The sequence below is a fragment of the Delphinus delphis genome, chromosome 9, assembly GCF_949987515.2.
Source record: "Delphinus delphis chromosome 9, mDelDel1.2, whole genome shotgun sequence".
Classification (NCBI taxonomy): Eukaryota; Metazoa; Chordata; class Mammalia; order Artiodactyla; family Delphinidae; genus Delphinus; species Delphinus delphis.
The window spans coordinates 95,489,029-95,501,833 of record NC_082691.1 but is presented as its reverse complement, the minus strand read 5'-3'; the positions used below and the strand labels follow the sequence as shown (position 1 = coordinate 95,501,833).

The 12,805-nt window shown below is 40.4% G+C and overlaps 1 pseudogene; it reads right to left on the bottom strand.

The window, feature by feature from the left end:
• Window positions 1-1,429: 1,429 nt before the first annotated feature.
• The window catches only part of LOC132430560 (taste receptor type 2 member 39-like), a 29,082-nt pseudogene continuing 17,706 nt past the window's right edge, over window positions 1,430-12,805 (bottom strand).

The window sequence follows — 12,805 nt, the reverse complement described above, 5'->3', positions numbered from 1 at the left end:
ATCATCAACATGAGACTCATCAAAACCTCTCTACCCCTTTGCCCTGCTGAATTATCTCAACGCAAATCTCAGACATCATCTCACTTCATCTGTATATGCTGAAAACATTTTCAAGGGTGTGGGTATGATTAACCAGTATTCCAAACTGCTGTGAAGGAAAGTGAAGAGGGGTTGATAGAGGGACAGAGAATCTAGACATGTCAGTGGATTGAAAGCTGGCGATTTTCCACGGCAGCCCTTGAGCTAATAAAATGAAAAATACGAGGTAGTGATAGGAGTGGAGATGTTTAACTTAGGATTTTGAAGGTTTGCATTTTCATAAAAAGCGATGGTTTCAATCAACTCATTAAGATACACGGTTCTTTCCCTCAAACGTTGCTCACTTACCTAGTTTTCTTTGTAATTAAAAAAAACTATATATGTTTTAAAATTTTGAAATTAGTGCATACACGTTCTAAATGGTTCAAACGCAGAAAGCTATAAAATTAAGTGTAAATGTTTCATTTATCCCCAGACACCTGATGCCACTATTCAGAAGTCCTATGTTAAATCATTTTTGGTACATCCTTCTAGAAACATTATATATACATATATATACACAAGAAGCATTTATATTGCATTAAAAACATAAATGGAATCACAGAATATCTGCTTGCATTTTGTACTTAACAACATATTGGTGATCTTTTCATTTCAGGACACATGCATCCGTCTCACTTTAAAAATGTTTGCATAAGTTTCCATTTCAGATATGAGTTCCCTCATTAATGAATAGTCCTGCAGTGAACATCGTCATGCACATATTTTTTTCCATATATATATATATATAAACCATATCTTATCTATGGGAAAAGTTCTTAGTAATTTTTAGGTTGAAAGATATTTTATGTACTGTTAATTTTGATAAATATTCCAAATTATTCAGATTATGTCTTTGGAGGATGGAGATAAGATGCATTTCCAGCTGTTACTCAGAAAGCTTCCCGAATAATCTGAATCTGTTTAAAAGACATGTGGATGGGGAAAGAGAGGAGTTGCCAGAAGTTCAAGTTGCAAAGCCTTCCTTTATTTTGGTGGCTACATCAACTCTGGCTACACATCAGGATCACCTTGAGAACTGAACAAATTGTCCAAGTTCAAACACCAGAAATCCTGGCTTCACTGATCTGGGGTCAGGCCTGGACATGGGTGTTTTTTAAAAAAAATTTCCCCTAGAGATTCTAATGTGTAGCCAGTGTCCAGAACCACTGCTTTAGATAGAGAAAGGGGAGGTAGAAATGGAAGACTCAGGTGAAGCATATGTCAAGCATCACTAAGATTGTGCCCATGAAGCAAAAGAGGAATGAAGGTCCAATTCCAATACAAAAAACACATCGAGTGAAAGGATCAGATCAGGTTTGGGGAAGAAAGGAGGCAGGAAGAGAGAGATCTAGGTGAGGGAAAGGCAGAGCTGGTTGGGATAGGTGCTTTGGGTGTGGGTCATAGAGTCCACTCTCAAGTAAAGGTGAACTCCGCTTCCAGGCTGAAGCCGCTTCCAGGCTCTTCTCAACCCAGGGTTGTCCTGTATCAGTAGGATGGAGTGGTCAGCAGGATAGGCAGCCATGATGATTTTGCACAAAGTATTCTAGGAACTATTGATATCAAAGATGTCGGACATGGAAAGAAATAGAGCATCTGCATTGAAAATTTAGAAAATGAGAAAATAGCTGATAGCTTTGATGGTCCCCACATGAGCCTCCATGCTGGGGTCCCTGGAACCAGTGGCATTGCTTTCCATGTGTAGGGTGTGTCTCTTTAGAGAGATGATCAGCAGGGTGGCAGGTAGGATGAACGTGATCAGAGGAACGAAGATTCCCACGTTAAAGAAAAGAACCAGGCTGATCACGTTGGTCTCAGTGAAGTAATTTTTCTTAGTGGAGTTGAAGGAGGGGCTAGAAAAAGGATGGTTGCAATGCATAGTGTAGATGTTTTTGAGGAAGAACACACTGTGGCCCAAAGGAAACAAACACTGATAGTCACAGAAACCAGGGCATCCATCCAGAAATTCTCTACTTCGGCTTGAGGAAAAGGGGGTAGGAGAAATCCGCCATCTTCACGAAGTAGAAGAATCTAAGCCAGGCAGCAAACCAGAGGCTACAATCATTGAAGAACATGAAACTTCCTTTGAACGTATCATATACGATGAATGTCTTGATTATAAAAGTGTGGGGATGTTGAACTGAAGGTGAGTTCTAGCATCATGAAGCTTTGTAGCACTCTTCCGGATGCGCTCAGGAGAAGCAGGATCTTGCCACTTGTGGAAACTGCCTTGTTGTGAATCCATCCTGCTGTATCTATAGCCACAATGAACCCATTTGCAGTGAGACCAGGGACGCATTCGGTGCCTATAACGATTCACATCAAAATGATGCGAGATGGTGACAGTTGATTTTCTGGGGGATTGCAGGTTTCAGTCATCCTGAGTTGTTGCTTCTCTTTGGTGTCTGGAGGAAAATGTCTCCCTAGCGTGTGATGGGCAGATCTCCCACTATTCACGACAAAAGAAGAAGCAGTGGATGCCTCGTTTCCAAATCTACTCCATTTGTTTATTTTAGGACTCTTAGTTCTAAATCTGGAGATGCAAATGATGGAAGGAGTTGTTTTCTAATCCTCTCCCGTGTGTCCTTTGGACGCACTGTGTGTGAGTTCAATCCTGGGGCCCAGGGAGGAACTTGAGTAGACGCTCCTTTATAAATCACTAACATAGTGTTGAGAGCTGTGTTCTTTAATAGCTCCAGTTAAGTCAGCCATCTGTCCACTAAGTCACCATATAACTGCGTTTCATGTGTGACCTCAGGGAACTGATTGAAAGTGATAATAACTTCAGATATTTATAGCTATGGGCTAGGCCCTGTCCAAACACTTTATACCTATCATGAAATTTAAGCCTTACAACAACCCTCTGAAGAAGGTACTTTTATTATCTCCATTTTGCAGGGGAGGAAACTGAGGCTAAATAACTTGTCCAAAGTCAAAGAGGGAGAGGGAGACGGAGAAGGAGAGAGAGAGAGCTGGGATTCAAACCTGAGTCCCATGGTCCCAGAGTCCTTGTTCTACCCACTATGTTACACTACTTACCCCTGTGGATCCTGTTGTGTGCACCAAAGACTGAAGGCAGGGTTGGCTTAACTGTAACTTTTTATCCTGATGGTCTTTTGCGATGCCCTCAGGGCTTAAGGGAAGAATAATTGAGTTGGGAAAAAAACCCACCTGTGAGATTTTTTTTTTTTCACTGCTCACACAGAACACTTTCCTTTGGACACTTCTGGTCATTAAACACGTGTGGTTTTTTTTCCCCACAGCAAGCAATTCTGCAACGCTGTCTCGGTGCCCTACAATTTAACTCAATTCTGATACTATCTACCTGGAGATGACATCAGATCCACAGGTTAAGGGCTCAGTCCCGCCAGACTGCCCTCCATTTCAGATGCCAGTCCCAAGTCTAGGTTGTCACCTAGACTTATTGGCTATAAGTTAGAGTTATGACCCTCTTGTTGGTTTCAGTTAATTTGCTGGAGTGGCTCACAGAACTGAAGAAAACAGCTTATTCACATTTACCGATTTATTATAATAGGTTATGATCATAGATGAACACCCAGACGGAAGAGATGCATAGAGCAAGGTTGTGGGAAGGGACATGGAGCTTCCACGCCCCCTTTGGGGTGCCACACCCCGAGCACCTCATGTGTTCACCGGTCTGAAAGCTCTTTGGACCCAGTCCTTTTGCGTTTTAATGGAGGCTTTGTTACTTGGGTGCAGTTGATTAAATCATTGGCCATTGGTTATTGTTTGAACCTCCAGCCTCTCCCCACTTCCTGGAAACCTGGGGGTGGGACTGAAAGTTCCAACCTCTATTCACAGTTGGTTTTCCTGGCAATCAGTCCCCCTCCTTAGGTGTGTTCCAAAAGTCACCTTGTTAACATAACAAAGGCATTTTTGTTGATCTCACTGAGGAAATTCCAAGGGTTTTAGGAGCTCTGTGCCAGAAAAGGGGGCAAAGACCAAATGTATTTCTTATTATAAATCACAATATCACAATAGTAAAGCAAGAAGACAGTGATTTGCTGAGACAAGCCTCTTTCACAAAATAAATTGAGAGATAATAAATCTCTATATAAAAATGGTTGTACACACACACACTTGTGGGCACACAAACACACATTTACCTTTCATTTTAAACAAATCACTGGGAAAATAAGGGTTGAAGGAAAAGTTCCTTGTTCCTTTACAAGGTAGGCAAATCAACATAGGGTAAAAATAATACCCCAAGTCACCTAGTCTCTTTTGGAATATTAAAACCAAAAGAGATGAAGAATCAGTTTTATCTTGGGGAAGTTGTTTCTGATTTTAAAATGTAAGCACAATACACATGATGAGAAAATGGACTTCTCGACTCAGAGTAAAGTAACTTTTATGAGTGTATATAACTCTAAAGTAATGATAATGAAGTAATTCTAATAAAGGGAAGGTTGGTGTGTGAGAGGTCTCCAAAATGTTTCATAATATTTGGTTTTCCCTTTACTTAGGACTTCTTTTAAACAAGGCGAAAACTTAAGGTTTTCTGGCCTGTTTTGGAGAAGTTGTTATGAATTTTAACCATCTCATCTTTAAATCTCCATTCTTGAACTCCAGATGTTTCCCTCGAATACAGTGTACAATAATAAACACCTGCTCCTCTCTGCTTGTTCCCACCCACTTGTACAAGTCAGTCTGTAGTGTTTCAGGACCTCTGATTTGGTTTTCAAGAGGCTTTTGCTTGTCACTGGCTCTCTTCCATTTCTGCTGACCCAGGCTTCCAAGAGTGTGAGGGATCATGGGATACACTCTCTGAAGAGTTTGATGTCTCTCTTTTTATTTGTTTTGCTCATCACTGTATTAAAAAAATAAAATTCTAACTGAGAAATTTGAAGATCGAATTGGCTTTATTCAATGATGGGCAGCATCCCATCGAGGAAGTAGAAAGGAGCTCGGAGGAGCTGTAAAAAATGGAAGAACTTTACAGGCAGGAGGGGGCAGAAAAGGGAAGTTTCTACCTAAGAGTGGATTGTTTCAGGCAGGATCACCTTCCTTTTGTGGGGGGAAGGTGGGGGTCACCCCTCTAGTGCTGACCAGGTAATTCCAGATCTGTTGGTTAAAGGTCACATTCCTGAGAGAGGCTGAAACTGCAATTAGGTTAGATATTAAGTCTTGGTTTGCTGATGTGGGACTTAGCACAAGTGACTCCGTTTGGGGTTTGTTGTTTCATTATTAACAACGGTAGCTCATTCCTAGCTCTTAACCCCAGTACCTAGATACTTGCTGGTGAATGAATGACCAGACCAGTGAATTCAGAATTTCAGAGAAGTTCTTTATAATGAGAGACAGGCAGAGAAATGGCAGTTCCACCACCCAGTAAGTGTTGACCTCTTGCGGGTCTGATGCCCAAATCAAGTGTGGGAACGTGAACAGTGAGACTGCATAAAAACACAGCAGTTCTTTGTGCTTCTGTTAGAGAAACACTGGTGGGAGACAGAGGACAAAGGAAGGAGACACAGGACTGGAGTAACCTCAGCTGGGGGCCGGGTTTCACAGTGTTGGGTGCTGCTGAGAGGTAGTCAGCAGGAGCACGGGCTGTGTACATCATCAAAGGCATTTTTTAAATTTTACTTTTTTTAATTGATGTATGGTTGATTTACAATCCTGTGCCAATCTGCTGTATGGCAAAGTGACTCAGTTACACACATATAGACCTTCTTTTTTTATGTTCTTTTCCATTACAGTTTATCACAGGATATTGCCTATAGTTCCCTCTGCTATAGAGTAGGACCTTGTTGTTTATCCCTCCTATATATAATAGTTTACATCTGCTAATGCCTTACTCCCAGCCCTTCCCTCTCCCACCCCCTTCCTCCTTGGCAACCACAAGTCTGTTCTCTATGTCTGTGAGTCTGTTTCTGTTTCATAGATAGGTTCATTTGTGCCATACTTTAGATTCCACATGTAAGTGGTATCACATGGTATTTGTCTTTCTCTTTCTGACTTACTTCACTTAGTATGATAATCTCTAGTTGCATCCATGTTGCTGCAATCATCAAAGGCATTTTAGAAGAGGCTGTGCTTGCCATAGCTGCTGGCAGTGTTGCTTCCTGCAATGGAAAGAAGAATGTTGTTGATGGGAATTCCCAAAGTTAGGCTAAAGTTGGGGGGAAGTAACGTTTCTAGGCGAAGAGGTGATCTTTTAAAGTAGAACTGGTGGACCAATACCTAAATGGCATATCCAGTTTGCTAAATATATCCTGATGTATTCAAGTGTATTTCTAACCAAGGAAAACTCATGAAGAAAGCTGTAGCGTTAAGGACAGAAAGAATGGCTTTAAAAAGTCCAGTTTATTTGGTTATATTTTTAACTTATGATTTTGAAGTTGTTTTTGACGCAGAGATGCGTTGTAAAGACAGTACAGAGAATTCCCATATACCCTTCTCCCAGCTTCCGCATATGCTCACATCTTACGTAAATAACCATGGTACAAATGATCAAAGCTAATAAATTAGCCTAGTTACAATACTATTAGTGAAACTGTAGGCTTGATCTGGATCTTCCAGTTTTCAACTAGTGTCCTCTTCCAAGATCTAAATTAAATTGTCAGTGTTTTGTTTGTTTTTAAGTCATTTTAAAAAATGTATAGTGGTATTTCATTGTGATTTTAAGTGGCGTTTCCCTAATGACTAGTGATGTTGAACATCTGTTCATATGCCAGTTGGACATAAGTATATCTTCTTTGGTCAAGTGTTTACAGATTTTTGCCTGTTTTTTAAAAATTGAGTTGCTTGCTTATTGTTGAATTTTTAAAATTCTTTATATATTCTAGTTATAAGATCTTTAACACCTTGTGCTTTGCAAATGTTCAAACCTGAGTCCATGGTTTAGCTTTTCATTCTCTTAATAATGTGTTTCACAGAATGAAAGTTTTCAATTTTGATAAGTTTCAATTTATTAATTTTTATACCATGAATTATGCTTTTGGTGTTATATTGAAAAACTCTTTGCCAGTCCCAAGGCAACAAAAAGTTTTCCCCTTGGTTATCTTTGAGAAGTTTTATAATTTACCTTTTATGTTTAGGTTGATGATCCATTTTGACTTAACTTTTGTATAGAGTGTGAGGAATGTGTGGAGGGTTTTGTTCTGTCTTGTTTTTTTGTTTTGTTTTGTTTTGTTTTTGCGGTACGCAGGCCTCTCACTGTGGTGGCCTCTCCCGTTGCGGAGCACAGGCTCCGGACACGCAGGCTCAGTAGCCATGGCTCACGGGCCCAGCCGCTCCACGGCATGTGGGATCTTCCCAGACCGGGGCACGAACCCATGTCCCCTGCATCGGCAGGCGGACTCTCAACCACTGCGCCACCAGGGAAGCCCTCTGTCTTGTTTTTGTTTTGCTTTTTGCACACGGATAGCCAACTGTTCCAGAACCAATTGTTGACAAAAGTATTCTTTTTTCATTGAGTTGCCTTGGCACCCTTGTCAAAAATCAGTTGTTTACTGAGATTTTAGAGTTACTGTATTGACTAATACAATGATTATTTATTAAATCTCACATCAGTGAGAAAGAAGAAACTAGGTAAGGAAAAGAAAGTGTTGAAAAATTTAGAGTAAAATGGAGTTAGCCTTCCTTCATATAATACAAAAATAAACTCCTGATGAAATTGTTAAAATAAAAACAACTCAGTTGTCTATATTTGTGTGGGTCTGCTTCTCAACTATTTGTTCTGTTGATCTATGTGCTTATCCTTTTGTAACTAACACACTATTATAATAAGTTTTATAACTTTATGATAAGTTTTGAAATTGGATAGTGTGACTCTTCCAAATTTATTCAAGCTTTTCAGAGTGATTATGCTGTGAGTAGCGGCTCTGGAAAAAAAGTTTGAGCAGATTCTTTTCAGCAGTAAAACCACCATAGCATTTCAGAGGAGCATTTTCTTCCTGTGGTTTCTGTTTCCTGCCACAGAAACTGCCACATCTTTCAGCCGTCTTTTGTACTGAAGTAAAAAGCAGAGGGACATTCTCTTCTTTCTTTCTTTCTATTTTTATCATACTAGATCCAGAGGCAAGTGGTAATCTAGACTGATTATTACAAGATCATCAGGATTTACATTTCAAATTTATTACACTCTAGAGATCCCCATGGTTGATTTTGTTAAGATTTTTGTTTCCTTCATGTCACCATGACCGTTTCATCATGTAATAAGCTCTGTGTTTCTTTTCCCCCCAGTGTGCATGCTATAACTCTGCTTACTTGAGATTCCATGAAAATATACTATGTGGTCAATTATAGTTTTTATATTAATAATGATTTTTATATGAAAAATATAGAACATTTTAAATAAAAAGGACTCATAATTCCATGACACAGCAATGACCACTGTACTCAGTATTTTTATATATCTAATTTCTACATATGTTGTTTTAAAATTTTTTGTAAAAGCAAAGAAGGAATCGTAAACATTTTGCACCAAATAAAAGCCCTTTAGTTGTATTTTATAATTGGTTCAGATATGCTATTAAAGAAAACCTTTTTTGACATTTTACAGTTCTTAATGGTAATTATCTAAAGTCATTGGTTACATAATAACAATGACAGCAATAACAAGCAGTGCTTAAACAAGATAGAGCTTTAGTCTCTATTATATTAAAGTCTGGTCCGCGGTGATTAAGTGGTCCATGATGACGGTAACTTTGCTTCACCAAGTCCTCAGGGACAATGCTTCTTTCAGGTCATTGCTCCTCCATCTCTAGGGTGTGGCCTTCAGCCTCAGATTCAAGGCGGTGGCATCTGCTGTCAGGGTGGTAGTGTAGAAGAAGGGCAAAGAAGAAGAGACGAAAGAGGTTGACATGACCCTGAAGTAAGACTCCCATACACTACAGAGTAGCAGTTCTTGCATACCACTGGCTGGCTTTAGTCATATTGCAACATTTGTCTGCAAAGGAGGCTTAGAAATGCCATCTGTTTGTAGGTAGTTATGTGTCTGGTTGAAACTTCTTTTACATTGGATAGAGGAAAATGAATATTGAAGAAAAACTAGCAGTGTTTGCTAGAATCATAATATATTAAAAATATACTGATGAATTCAATTCATTAATATTCTATTTAAATTTTTGCATCTACTACCTCAGATTTATTTTTAACTTTGTTTTCTTGTACTGTCATTGTTTAGGACATAATTATTTCATAAAATGAGTTGGGTAGCTTTCTCTCTTAGTCTCTGAAACTATTTATTTATTTATTTAATAATGTTTATTTATTTTTACTTGTTGACAGTTTTGCTTTATTTATTTATTTATGGCTGTGTTGGGTCTTCGTTTCTGTGCGAGGGCTTTCTCCAGTTGTGGCAAGCGGGGGCCACTCTTCATCGCGGTGCGCGGGCCTCTCACTATTGCGGCCTCTCTTGTTGTGGAGCACGGGCTCCAGACACGCAGGCTCAGTAATTGTGGCTCACGGGCCCAGCCGCTCCGCGGCATGTGGGATCTTCCCAGACCAGGGCTCGAACCCGTGTCCTCTGCATCGGCAGGCAGACTCTCAACCACTGCGCCACCAGGGAAGCCCTGAAACTATTTATTTAAAGTAAGGATTATCTTTTCCTTGAAGATTTGGAAACCTCACCTAGTAAATCTCTGCTGTACTATAGTTATTCCATCCTTTTTTTTTTTCTCATATTGTCTGTGTCTTTTCTTGTTGCTTTCTGTGTAGAGGTTTGCTTGTTTAAGTAGATATACGACCCTTATCCTGAACATTCAGTTTTGGGTTTTGCATATCATCCATTGTTTCCTTGATTCCTGTTGCATTAATTTCTTCAATATCTTTTTTTAAAATTAATTTATTTTATTTATTTATTTTTGGCTTCACTGGGTCTTCGTTGCTGTGCACGGGCTTTCTCTAGTTGCGGTGAGCAGGAGCTACTCTTTGTTGTGGTGCGCGGGCTTCTCATTGCGGTGGCTTCTCTTGTTGCGGAGCACGTGCTCTAGGTGCGTGGGCTTCAGTAGTTGTAGCACATGGGCTCAGTAGTTGTGGCTCGCGGGCTCTAGAGCGCAGGCTCAGTAGGTGTGGCGCATGGGCTTAGTTGCTCGGCAGCATGTGGGATCTTCCTGGACCAGGGCTCGAACCCGTGTCACCTGCATTGGCAGGCAGATTCTTAACCACTGCGCCACCCTTCTTCAATTATCTTTAATATAATTTTCCATCTTCCTTTAGTTTTATTTTGTCACCTCTTTAAAGTTTCTTGAATTGAACACCTAACAAACTGATTTTCAGTTTTTCTTATTTTTTTCAACAAAGAAGTGTATCATTTACTGCTAAGTACCATGTTACATGAACCCTGTATAATTTGATGTGTAGTACATTGTCACGTGATTCTAAATATTTTGTAACTTTATGATTTCCTCTTTGAGAATGTTTTTGCGTAGGTAGAATACGCACACATTGATACGTTTTTGGGCGCGTGCTGTATTCCAGGCACGTGGGATACAGAAATGAAACACAGGGGCCCTACCTTCGAGAAGATCAGTGTTTATAGCTATCACAGGCATAAAAGGTGTTTCCTCTTAATGGCATGGTATGTTTTTTCATGTTAAGTAGGCCTCTGACTGAGTCAGCCTGTATGTTTACTGATCAAGTTGCCTACAGTGGTTGGGTAGAGGGCCCTGGCCGGATGAGGCCAAGATTAATGTATAGTATGTATGACCATAAATCAGCCTCTCTTTGTTCCTGGTACAGCTAATCTCATTTAGTGATCTTGTAAACAGTTACCTTGACACAGGAAAAAATAATGTAATTAGGTCACGTTTTTTAGTTTAGTTTTTTTTTTTTTTTTTTTTGCGGTACACGTGCCTCTCACCACTGCGGCCTCTCCCGTTGTGGAGCACAGGCTCCGGACGCACACGGGGGATCTTCCCGGACCGGGGCACGAACCCGTGTCCCCTGCATCGGCAGGCGGACTCTCAACCACTGCGCCACCAGGGAAGCCCTAGTTTAGTTTTTCTCAATGTACACATAGTTTAAAGAATCATATTTCTACATGGTTTTTCATTTACAAAAAACCCCGTTTTCCCTCACCATCCATTTCCCCTACTCAGAGGAAGCCATTTTCATCTCTTTTATGAATTTTTAAAAAAAACTTATTTATTTATTTTTGGCTGTGTTGGGTCTTCGTTGCTGTGCGCGGGCTTTCTCTAGTTGCAGCGAGTGGGGGCTACTCGTCATTGCGGTGCGCAGGTTTCTCATTGCGGTGGCTTCTCTTGTTGCAGAGCACGTGCTCTAGGTGTGCGGGCTTCAGTAGTTGTGGCACGTGGGCACAGTAGTTGTGACATGTGGGCTCAGTAGTTGTGGCTTGTGGGCTCTAGAGCGCAGGCTCAGTAGTTGTGGCTCATGGGCTTAGTTGCTCTGTGGCATGTGGGATCTTCCCGGACCAGGGCTCAAATCTGTGTCCCTTGCATTGGCAGGCGGATTCTTAACCACTACGCCACCAGGGAAGTCCCATCCTTTATTTTATTTGATATTTTTGTCCGTGTCTCTAAATAACTTAGTTATTCTGCTACCTCTTGATTTTTTTCCCCCAGTTTTGGGCATTTTTTTTGACTTCCAGTTTGGAAGTTGAGGATTTATCTCTATTTCATTCTCCACACCCCAGCTTAGTATACACACACACACACACACACACACACACACACACACTCTCTCACAGATACTTCCTAACCTTCATGCTGCCCATACATTTATAACATTGGTTAAAATGATATTCAAGTTTTACATTATTATGACAATGCAAATACAGTTTGTAGTTGAGCCATGTGATACCCTGTGATTACTTTTTGTTTCACATGCATATTTTTGTTCTCCTTAGAACAATGAAAAGGGACTTTGTTTCTTAGTTTTTTATGTATTTGTCACCATCTCATTCCAGATTTGACCCTAAACTTCCACATGTTTTTCAATATGCTCAGTTACATCAGGTGTTTTATATTTTGTAGACACATCTCCTTGATCCTTTCTACCTGCTCCAATCTGGACTGGTTCTCTCTAGGCTTGCTCACACCTGCCGTTTTAGACTCTCCCCTACTCATTATCTTGATTCTCTTTGCCTCTGTCTTACGGTGAATTCTCTTTCCTGGTTCCCATGTTTTCTTCTTTCTTGGTTTACTCCCTTATTTTGGCAGAGCACATACTCCAATAGCTTCCTGAGAAAGGGTTGTAAAAATTAATGAAGAGAAACCTCAATTAAAATAGAGTCAGGAGGCCAGAAGGGGGCGCTCGCATACCCCATGATGATAGCAGAGCCCAACAGGAAGAAGAAAGACTTCCTCTTCTTTCTTGGCAAGAGCTTAGTCAATGAGAGGCAGTCACAACTCAGCCAATGAAAAGCCAAGGACTCTGTTTACTATAGCCCTCCTAACTTCCTCCCCCCCCACCCCCCCACCCCGCTATAAAAGAGTTATCCTCTCCATTTTTGTGGGGGGCTTACACGTGGCTCACCATGGTTGTAGACGTTGAATTATAATTCTTTGGTAATCCTGAATACTGTAAATTCATTTTTGCTGGAGAAATAACTGGCTGTCTATTTGTATTAGGTCACCAGTTTGCATGGGAGATCCTTTTTTTTTTCTTTTTTCAAATTTACATGTTAAAAATATCTTTATTCTAACTTCCTGATTAATGGTATGGCTGTGAATAGGACTCTACGTTGGGATACGTTTTCCCTTGGAATTTCTTCCAGCTTCCACGGTTACTGTTGAGGAGT